Consider the following 10816-nt stretch of genomic DNA (forward strand, 5'->3'; position numbering starts at 1 on the left):
GGTGCATTTAAGGTATGGTATCAGGTAATACACACTTTCCCCATATAATTTCGCACACTGATCATCTGCAGTTCCCAAACACTTTTAAAACACCTTCCTGTGAAAACAGGGCAGTATTTCTCCACATATTACTGGATGCCCTTCTGCATTTCATGCATGCTAGAGAATGTGATTTATGACATGAGAAGACATATCAAGTTGCACTATTTTTCTCCTTGCAATATAAGGCAAATAATCCAGCCTAAGAAAAATTCTGCTGTCTGTCTGCTTCAGTATTCATGTGTCAGACTTGTGTATTAAGGAAAAGAGCAAGGTTATGCTGAGCCAGGGAAGCCTTCGTTTATGTGCAGCGGGCAAGTTTAAGTGGAAGTCCACATGGCTTTGGCACGTGTGTTCAATGCATGAGAAGGCCTAAACGCCTGGAAACAGCTGAATATGTCTTCGTTTCAACTAATTAACACATTCAGCACAGCATGAAGTTACACCCATATGGACAACAAATAACACATGTGCCTCCAGATACCTCTTTTCCTTCCATCTTTTCAAACACGCATGCACCAGACTGAGGGTTTATGTATTCCACACCTCCAAAACATTGCCTCACTGCCTGGAGGAGATCCCGCAGTCACAACATCCCTGTGTGATCCTGGACTCTACCTTCCCAACCCTGCTCTGCCCCTTCCAGGAGCAGGGGAGCAGCGGAGGGGGGATTCCTGGCAGGAGGAAGTATGTCAGGTGCCACAGGCAGGGGTGAGGCAGGCATTGCACGACAGGGTACTGCCCCACTGCCCCCGAGCAAGGACAGCAGCACAGATGCCGCAATGGTGAAAGGGTCAGCCAGAGGCTGCTGTTCTGTGATCGAGGGTGCCAGTTAAACTCAGAGACCAGAGTGAAAAGAGTAGGCTTATTTTACTGTTAATGATTAAAGGGAATAACCAAGTAATACAGAAAATAAGGAAAATACAGAATAGTACATTAGTTATTACTACCTACAGTTAATTATAGAAAATAAGAATAAGGAAGGTAATGCACCTCATCATTACTACACGACAGGGAGAACAGTGATTAAGAAAGATCCATCACCACTTGCATACGTTACCCACATGCAGACCCGCAGGTGCTGGGCAGCCCCGGTTACAGCGAGGATTTGGAGTCCTTTTCCCGGCGAGTGGAAAACCCTATGCAGTGCGTCCACCCGTAGCTGAGGCATCCAGAGCCGCTGCAAGAGGGTCCAGCCTTATGGACCAAAAAACAGAAAGTCAGAAAGACTTGCACTCTTCTTTGAGCAGAAATATCTGGTTTGATCCTCCTGTTGGATTCCACTCAAAGCCCAGCCAGGGCTCAGGGGGAGAACCAAGGGAGTTTCTAACAAGGCCAAACACTTGGGCTCTCAGCCTTGAACAAGGCTAAATCGGGAAGTTGGATACATTCTCTCAGCATTTCATCCTCACTACTGATTATATTCTGTCCAAGCTGCATCCTTCACTAGTGAGCATCCATAGTTCGTTAATGATCAGATACTAATGATAAACGCTAATGGTAATACAGATTTCCGTAATTAACAGATACTAAAACTGGATAACGTTTGGTTGTGAGGTTCATCTAGAGGTGAACATTGTTTCAGGGCCTATTATTCAGGCCCCAGCACTACACCTGCCGCCCACCAGGCCAGGCTGCAGGGACGCGGCAGGTCCCCGCTCCCACCGGGAAGCCGCATCGGGATCAGCGAGGTCCAGGGCCAGGCCCGGCACGCCGACAGCGCAGCCCACGGCAGGGCCAGGGCCGGGGCTTGGGTGCGGGTGCCAGGCCAGCGGGCAGAGGGGGCACGGCGGGGGGGAGGCTCCAGATGAGCCTCCTCACAGCTCCTCATCACGAGCCAGCGGCCTGCTCTGATGGGACCCGCCCTGGCCAGGAGGTGAAACCCCCAAAGGGCTTCAGCCTGTGCTGCCAGAGAACAGCACCTGACGAAACACGGGTCAAAGAACCCTTCAGAGCCCAGATTATCTTTCTGTCTACTTGTGCAACTCCTGGCTGGGCCAGGCGCTTGCTGGCTCACAGCCAGCCGACGGAGGCCTGAACACGCTGTCCCCTTCGGCACAGCCCGAGACGGTGGCTCCCCGTAGAATCCATCCTGCTCACCTGAGCATTGCATGTTGTTCTGTAAACTGAGGTTGTTCAGAAAGGGAGAGCCCTCGTCATCCAACTCCTCCTGCTCTTAGGTGGCAAGAGGTTGAAGTTTGTGCTGCCAGCATCACCAATTGTTGCTAAATGTGCTAAATGACACACAATGCCTTTTACTCACGCAACATTCATGTAACAGGACATTCAGGGTGGGCCAAAGCACACGTTTCCAGGTTGGGAACTTCTGCCTCACAGCGCAAGATTCCTGTAGCCAAGAAAGGAAAAGAAGGAAGGGCTTTGCAAAATTCAGGGAATGGAAAAAAAAAAAAAAAGTTACAAGCCAATTCAAGAGTATTAGACATGGGTTGTATCTAAAACTAAGACTCTCCAACCCCCAAAGTATTTGAGAAGCATGTTTTGAGTCCTGGAGGATAAAGGAGGTGGATACACATGCATGTCCAGTGAGTTATTCTCTAAGTCTGTTTTCCCTGCCTCAGGGGCATCCCCCAAATCTGAGAACAGTGATTTAATGTCCTGTCTACTCTGAAAGAAGGTTTTTTTTGTGCTGCTTCTGCTATTACTTGAGCTACATATTCAGGTCTTGCTATGAGGACAAGTCTGTCACAACTGTGAGCCACTTACTTTTCTCCATGTTACCTGAGACTGCAAGTCTTCTGCTTGGCGTAGAGAAACGGACACAAAAGCGAGGATCTAAACCTTCATCTCCCGAACGCCAGGCGACAGAATTGAACCATCAAGCCCCACAGACTCCTCAGTTCTCTACCTGTCCACAACAGACAACTGAAGCTTATCTCAAAGTCTGGTCTCTGTGGGTGCCTAGCAGGAGCCTATGCGAGCAAGCTTCCTGTCACTGCCTACAGCCAAGTCCCCAGTTTGAAGGGTGGTACCTCACACCCTGCCTTAGGACTCCTTACGAGTCAGGGCAGTGACTCTGGCCTCGTGCTCTGCCTCCCTCTGAGGTGCCCCTTGGCAGCGGTGCTTCTCTGCCCTCCCTGCCTCCTCCGTCGCAGCCACAGCACTGACTGGAGCCCTGCGCCAGGGAAATGACCGCACCCCTGAGCTGAGCAATTAGGGTCTGGCCCAAATGCTGATGTGTTAATTATGAACAGAACGAAGTTCCAAGAGGAAAGTAGGCAGTGCCTCGCTCTGAATCTCTCTGCTGGAGCCGACCCAGTCTCCTGCAGACAAGATGAGTAACAGCGTAGCTAAAGCACCAGGACATTGGCTAGAGGTCTGTGGACATCCTTTCCCAGCTCTTGCAGCTGTTCCACTTCCAAGAAAGCACAGGAGCGTGAGGACCCCACAGGGATTTTATGTACCATGTGCACTATCTATTCCCTGAGCTGCTGCACCCAGCAGGCAGATGCCATCGCTGTGACTGCCCTGCTAGCTGCCAGAGGCCCTGTTCCCCAGTGCAGGGGGCATGAAAGAGAACTATTGGTATCACAAACCCTAACAGCTATGTTTGTAAGCCAAGCACCATGCTCATGCACTGTTTTGCAGTCACCCACACTGTCGAAGTGTTAACATGCTTCCTGGCACAGTTTTGGCCCATAACCATGTCTGGCAGCACATGCTCTGGCATAGCGTGGGGGCAGCACATGCCTGGGTACAGAACTGCTGGGCAGGCAGCGTGGGTGAGACCATCTGCCTTGCAAAAGGAATGGAAGTTTACAGGCACAGAAGCCTTCTGAGGACACCATCCAAATCAACACCCAATAAAACAAAGGAGCAGCTGTGATAGTTTCCCTTTGTCCACTATATATGCAGACCTGACTGGTCTGAAATTTGAGAGGCTCATTATTAGAGGAAAGAACATTTAACAACAATATTTAACATTCATAATTACTGTCTTCATCATGACAGGTAAAATTTTCAAGAGTCTTTAAGTGGCTTCAGCTCATCTCAGTCACATCGAGTCTTACTGAATTTCTACTAGCACGGATTAAAGCTCCCCACAGCACTGCAGCCTCATCTGTCTCTTTAGCAAAGTCTGAGAGTACTTCTCTGGAGACTGGCTCTGCTGCATTTTTCCAAAATCCTGTAACCCTACCTAGAATGTTAGGAGAATCATCCCAAATTGTGTTTCTTGTCACAAAGCTAGGCCACTTACAAGTGAAAGTCACGGCTGTGCATTTTATTGCCACTCTCTGCTAGCACAGAGGCCCCAACTTCATATTAGGCCAATACTCATAGTATTTTAATGCTTGCAGGTAATGCCAGTATGCATTAAAAAATACACAATTTTAGGCAGCGTTTCAGAACATGGATTTCTAAACACACAGAACTTCCTGAACCCAGCAGTTCAATGAAAGGCTTTTCTGATTTGTTTTTTTTTTCCTACTACTCCACTGAAACTAAGCATCTGATCGCTGTCTGTTCACAGTGTTGTGAAACTGTCTTCAGAGTTCCATTCTGAAATAAATTTTTGATACCCCAAACCTTTCAGATTCTTTCATTCTGCATCTAGCATCTGGTCATGCATTTTGCTCTTTTCCAAGCAAGTCTCTTGCTTTCTGTACTTATGCTACATTTCGAACTCACCACTAAGAGGATCACAGTTTTACTGCTAGACCTCTATTAGAGCATGAATAAGCTGTTGTTTATCCAACAAGCCAGGTGTTACTAGGAGCAAACTATTTCCCCCCTGCATTCTCAGTCTTTTAATGTTCACAGCTGGCAGCTGATCGCTTTCCAAAACGTCACAATCAAAATGTTTATCAAGAAACATTCTAGTTAAACAGATGCTGCAAGAGGAAGATATGCTCATTGCTCAAAAATAATCCAGTGACAATAGTGACTGTGTTTTTATATAAAGGTATTCCAGACACTCGTGTGCACCAGTACCTACCAGCTTGATAATCATGAGTTAATCTCCAGTGGGAAAAAACCCCAAACACCAAGCAGGAGCTTGCACTTATCTTTTGATGATCACGTAGCTTTGATGATGAAATGCTTCTGCTTTCGTTTGAAGAGTTGACCTGGAAGATAGTACACAAGTTCTTTGAGCCTTATGGCACTGACACCTGCACTCTAACAGAGGTGAAAAATTGAGGATCATGTAATAACTGGTTTTAATATTATGCAGAGGTGATGGTCTGCATTTACTCTAGTGATTTCTGTGTAGTTACACTGAAATTATACTGGCAAAAGACAAAATTCAAGTCTCTCTGGTATGAAAACAACGAGAGGGGAAAAAAATCACCTATTTATCTGGAGCTCAGTTCTCAAAGCCCTTAAAGCATATACGTGCAGTTAACGCCAGCTCTAGCTGCACAGCCTAATAATCATCAGTGTTCTCTTCCCAGCTAAACACTTTGTTCACGTGGCACATATCCACTTCCATCTTCCTCTCTTTCTTTGACATAAAATGGTATCAAGAGCCCTTTTAAACACAAGCACAATTCCAAGAGGATTTGTCTGGGAGAAGGCCACACCATGATTGCAAGCAAAGTAATATGGGACAAAAAAATGTAAAACATATTAGATGAATTGATTATTTCCTTAGAAGTACCCTTTTAGGTCACTCAGAGCTACATGTTAGTTCCTGTTAATTTAATGAATACTTTCATCCAAAAAGAAAGTGTAAAACATTTTGATGAATATAAATTAAGCTAAGCTTAATTTTATAGCGGAAAAACAAATGAAAACTTTTTTTTTTTTTAAATTAAGTCACCAAGACAAAATGTGTGACTTCCATGGCTCTGATATGGAAAAGAAAACCTTTACTCTGGAATATGATGATGCAGATCCTGCTTCACAAAGGCTCTGCATTTTATACATACAGGCTAGTTGTTATATGACAAATCTCTATTTGGCCAAGGAAGCTCTGCTTGGGCCACACAGCTAACATCAGTCACAGGACACACCAGGATCCCACTGTGCCAGTTCAAAATGACACATTTCATAACTGTTTCTCATTTTCGAAAGTTCAAAAGAGTACAAGTGCAGTAAGAATATTCTACCGAGCATGAGCTAAGCTTCAGTCTTCACAAGGGCAAAGAATGTAAGAGCAAAACCAGTCTGATGTTAGCACGGTAATTAACAGAGGCACAGTTAGAGCTAACACAGCTGTATTGCTTCTAAGAGTCAAGTGAGTATCTCTGCATGGGACTATGGATATACTTTGTAAAGGATACTCCTTTTGTATCTGTTAATTGCAATGGATGTAACATCAGGAATGAGCGGATGAGAATCATTCAAAAATGCAACATTTGATGAACATAGCTTATACTTACTGTTTATATGTTCATTTTCCAGATAAAGAATTCCTGACTCACAAGGACTGTATTGTTCCTAATCCATATGGTTAATCAGTAACCAATTTATTGGCAGGAGTGCCAGTAAGCTCACTTCACGATCACTCTCCTCAGGAGCAAGGAAGGAATGGCAGCATGTGCCAAGCAGAGGTGTATTCTCCTTTAGTAGGTGACTTAAATCCATGTATACCCCAGGCCTATATATAAGAAAGCAGCAGCACAGATTTGTCAGATAGTTATTTTTCAAGCCATGGTTTGTTTCAGTCTTGCCCTGTCACACACAACACTGTCTTCACATCTGCAGCCTCAGAAGTCACGAAATTTAGGATGCTCTGTACACAGTTACATTAAGCACAGATACTCAGGTTCTTAAACACATAATATGGGTCGCAGACAACCAAATCCTAAAGCATGATCCTCAAAACTCTAAAGGCAGTTTTAGATAATGTCTGTGCTGTGCAATGCTGAGCAACCTCAGCGCTAGCTCAAAGGCACTGAGAAAAAGATGTTTTGCACATATAGATAGCCCCATGTTTATCTGCTACCTTGGAGTCTGGCAGTGGTACAGCTGTGTTAGTGCAGCTCTGTAGTAACACGTTTGGGAAAGGGATTGTTCTTAATTCACAGTTAATTCGAGGATCTCTGGACGATGCCAAGTGACAGAGTGCAAACCTATACTCAGTGCATGACACCTTCTTGGCAAGGTGTAACTATCTGGCATTCAGTCTCTATCCAAAGCCTCCTCAAGGTTGGTGTTTACACTCCTGCAAGATGTCACCCTGTAGGCATATCTGACATATACTGATTTAGCTGAGCTTAGCACACAAAGCCACAGTCACTCAACACCCGAAGATCTTTTTCACCCAAGTTTACCTCCTGTCTCTGAGCTGTCAGGCCATGATTTCTCTTTTGGACCAAGTGAACTTCATTTTTTCCCCCCGAAGAATAACATTGGGAAAAAAAAAAAAATCTATTTAAGCTTTCACAGTTGGATCTTTAATCATATATCTGCTTCTCTCTCTTTTTTTTTTTTTTTTTAAGAATTGTTACTATCAGGCCATAGCAATATTTTTAAATTCGTTTTTCAGAGGATGCTCCTGTTCTCAGAGCATCCCTTCTTGATTAAAAAGTCTCTATCCCTTGCCTGACTGGGCACAGTTGGAAAGTATTCCTTAGTTTGTTAACATTAATCCTGGATACAAGCTGTATTAGACAGCAGAAAGATACATGACAATTAAGGACTGTTTTAAGAAGTTGTGTTTTAATTCGTTGCATTTCTCAGTTTAATAAGTCAGCCTTTATAGCAAGGAGATAAAGTATTGAAGTCTTACAGATTCCTTAAAGCCAACCAACCAAGTAGCTTAGCAACCATCCAGGCTTTATTCTTTTGTTGCAGATTATTTTAAATTATCACTAATCCTGCTACAAAACTTTCAATTCCATAGGCTCTACATTGTCTAACTTCAGATACAGTCCAAAGCTTGGGAGTCTGAGGTCCCTTTCACTACTAATACGCATCATCCAGCATGGCATACACAGTCTTTTGTGTTCTTAAATTATTGTTGCAGAGCTAAGGAGATGGCTGAATAAACTTCATTAAATACATCATGAGACTAATCAGATTTCCATTTCCTACAGTGTAATTCCTAACCAGTGCAATTTTATAAATATTAACTGCATTTTCTAAAAGATGTTTTCTGATTCTACAATTTCTAACCCAATGAGCCAGTATAGTTTTACACTCAAGTCTTTTAAGAGAACCCAATCACATAAGTTATTTTATATTTACTAACAGAACAGAGAAAAAGCATTTACCAGAACACTCACAATGGAATCCAGCCTCAAAGTCTCTCCACGTTTGGGAAAAGGTAACCTCTTTCTGTCATCAGAGATTATACATCACACATGTAAATCACTGCTTGCAAGGACTTAGTAGATATATGCATCTGGGGGCAGGAGCACTGTGCCAAAACTCCCAATGGCAGCAAAACTAAACAATGGTGTCTTTGTGGGTTGAAGGCCTGATCAAACTATTACTGAAGTCAATAGGAGCCTTTTTGGTGGTTTCCAGGGGCGTTGGATGACAGCCACAATACATTACAAGCAGTATCGCTAACTCTCAAAACCAGAAATAAGAGCCCAAAGGCGTTACTTTCTCATTTAGAATAGCAGTCTACCCACTGATTCCTCCTACCTTTTACAGAACAGAACGACAACCTTGCTCCAATCCCCAGTGCTCGTCTCAGGAAGCTGGGAGGTAAGATATCCTACAACTTCTTAAGTGTCAAGCTTTCATCTTGAAATCTGGGGAAGTAAAGCAGCTGTCAGGCTGGACATTGTGGACATATGATGTAGAAACTATGAGGACAATAAAGAATACAAGTGTGCGCTACAGTAGAAGGCAAGGAGAAAACTGCAAAGCAGAAAGCTCCAACAAACTTGTTCCCATCAGACCACTGGCTGTGTACCTGTGGTTCCCGAGGCCTCCTGTTAGCCCCCCTTCTTAACCCTCTGTCCGTATGGGTCAGTTTGTCCAGTCAGAAACTTCTGGAAACTGCTCATGGCTAGCAGTGTGTCTGCCACATACATACAGGTTAGTCCCTTTCAAGCACATGGATGGATTTGGGGAGGATTGCTTGGGTTTTTTTGTATTCAGAAAAAGAGCCACTAAGGCATTGCTGAATTGGAATTTTCTGAGATGTATTTATGCAAAATCTAAAACCTTTCTTTAGTGTTGATCAAAATCAGCGCACTCTGGGCAGTTCACAGAATCACAGAATCATCTAGGTTGGAAAGGACCTTGAAGATCATCTAGTCCAACCGTTAACCTAGCACTGACAGTTTCCAACTCCACCAGATCCCTCAGCGCTGGGTCAACCCGACTCTTCGACCCCTCCAGGGATGGGGACTCCACCCCTGCCCTGGGCAGCCCATTCCAACGCCCAACAACCCCTTCTGCAAAGAAATACTTCCTAAGAGCCAGTCTGACCCTGCCCTGGTGCAGCTTGAGGCCATTCCCTCTTGTCCTATCACTTATTACTTGGTTAAAGAGGCTCATCCCCAGAAATCAGCACATCCTGTAATCATTTCAGCTGCTGCCTACTGAATTTTCCCCATCTCTGACCTCTGTGAAATATCATGGCAGGGGCTTGGGGAATAACAACCCAAACCCATTAAATAGTTATATTTTAGATAATAACAATTATCCCCATTTTCCCATGGACAGTGTTCTAGCTCTTTCTCAAACAGGCCAGTTCAAATAGCAGCGTCCTTTAGTTGGACATTTTTGCCCTCAAAATCTCCAAAATAAATGTGCATTTCCTCCTAAACATCGTGTATTCTGTGTGGAACTGTAAACCTCCAGCCACTCATTCTCAGAAAAGCATGGAGTTATAAAATGCCTTCCTGCTTTTCAGCAGAATTGTGTTGTATTCAGGAAAAAAAGGAAATCCTAGAATTATTAGGCACATCTATAGAGGTGAGCTTGGCATGTAGCATGAGAGCCCAGCTTTCAACTCTGCAGTATGTAACTGGAAACGCTATTGAGCTGTTTAGCTGGAGGCGGAGGGCATTTTCAGTCGGCTAGCTGTGCTTGCTTTTGTGCAAGGCAGTTATTTAAGAAGACTCCGTACTTCCCAGGCGTGTATTTCTTTAATAAGGTGTTCCTTTGATTCCACCAGCCTGTAAAACATTCCTAGCCAACTCTTTTCAAGCTCTCAAGTCAAGCATTAAGCAAAATAGGACCAAGACTTACCCTTATTGCTCCACAGGCAGAGAGAGGCACTACAAACAACAAGGCTGAAACATATCTGGGGGAAAGCGTGTAATGGAAAAATGTATTCCTGCACGGAAGGGGGTGTATGGCAGCACTGTGTGAGATGTATATATATACATACCGTACAGGCCAAAGCTGGTGCTCAGGTGGGGAGGAAGGAGCTGGGGCAGCCTTTTCCTCTCTCCAAGATCCTTCTCTGAGCTCACGAAAGAGCAGTTCCTCCACAATCTGAATCGCGATCGCTCTGGTCTGTATTACCTAGGAGATTGTGCTCCTTCAGATTTTTTTGGGACAGGGTAATGGTATTTCTCGGGAACCGTTCCACCTGCCTCTGCTTCCCATTGAAGCGCAGCTTTTTTTATGTGCTAAGAGGAAAGGAGATAAGCTTTGGTACGTGACGTTGAACCAGAAAAGGGAAAGATGGTTATGAGGCAATAGGGAAAAGGGAAAGATGGTTATGAGGTAATAGGGAAAAGGGAAAGATGGTTACGAGCTAAAATCCTGGGATGGACGCTGAGGATGTGCTCCAGCAGCACTCAGGTGCAAATTTTGTTGCGGGCTTTTTTTAAATTGGCTTGGAAAAATATATTTTTCACAGACACCGCTCTCTAATGGAAAGAGAATAGTTAGAGATCAGCTA

The 10816-nt window shown here is 44.3% G+C and overlaps 1 long non-coding RNA gene across 1 annotated transcript; it reads right to left on the minus strand.

Annotated features, from left to right (window-relative positions):
- Nucleotides 1-890: 890 nt before the first annotated feature.
- On the minus strand, nucleotides 891-7325 carry LOC141923201 (uncharacterized). The gene is made up of 5 exons (XR_012623222.1): nucleotides 7275-7325; nucleotides 6381-6598; nucleotides 4994-5123; nucleotides 2303-2386; nucleotides 891-1236 (listed from the first exon to the last, which is right to left on the minus strand). It is a non-coding gene; the product is annotated as an uncharacterized LOC141923201 (long non-coding RNA).
- Nucleotides 7326-10816: the final 3491 nt, after the last annotated feature.

Source organism: Strix aluco, chromosome 4 (genome assembly GCF_031877795.1).
Source record: "Strix aluco isolate bStrAlu1 chromosome 4, bStrAlu1.hap1, whole genome shotgun sequence".
NCBI classification, from domain to species: Eukaryota; Metazoa; Chordata; class Aves; order Strigiformes; family Strigidae; genus Strix; species Strix aluco.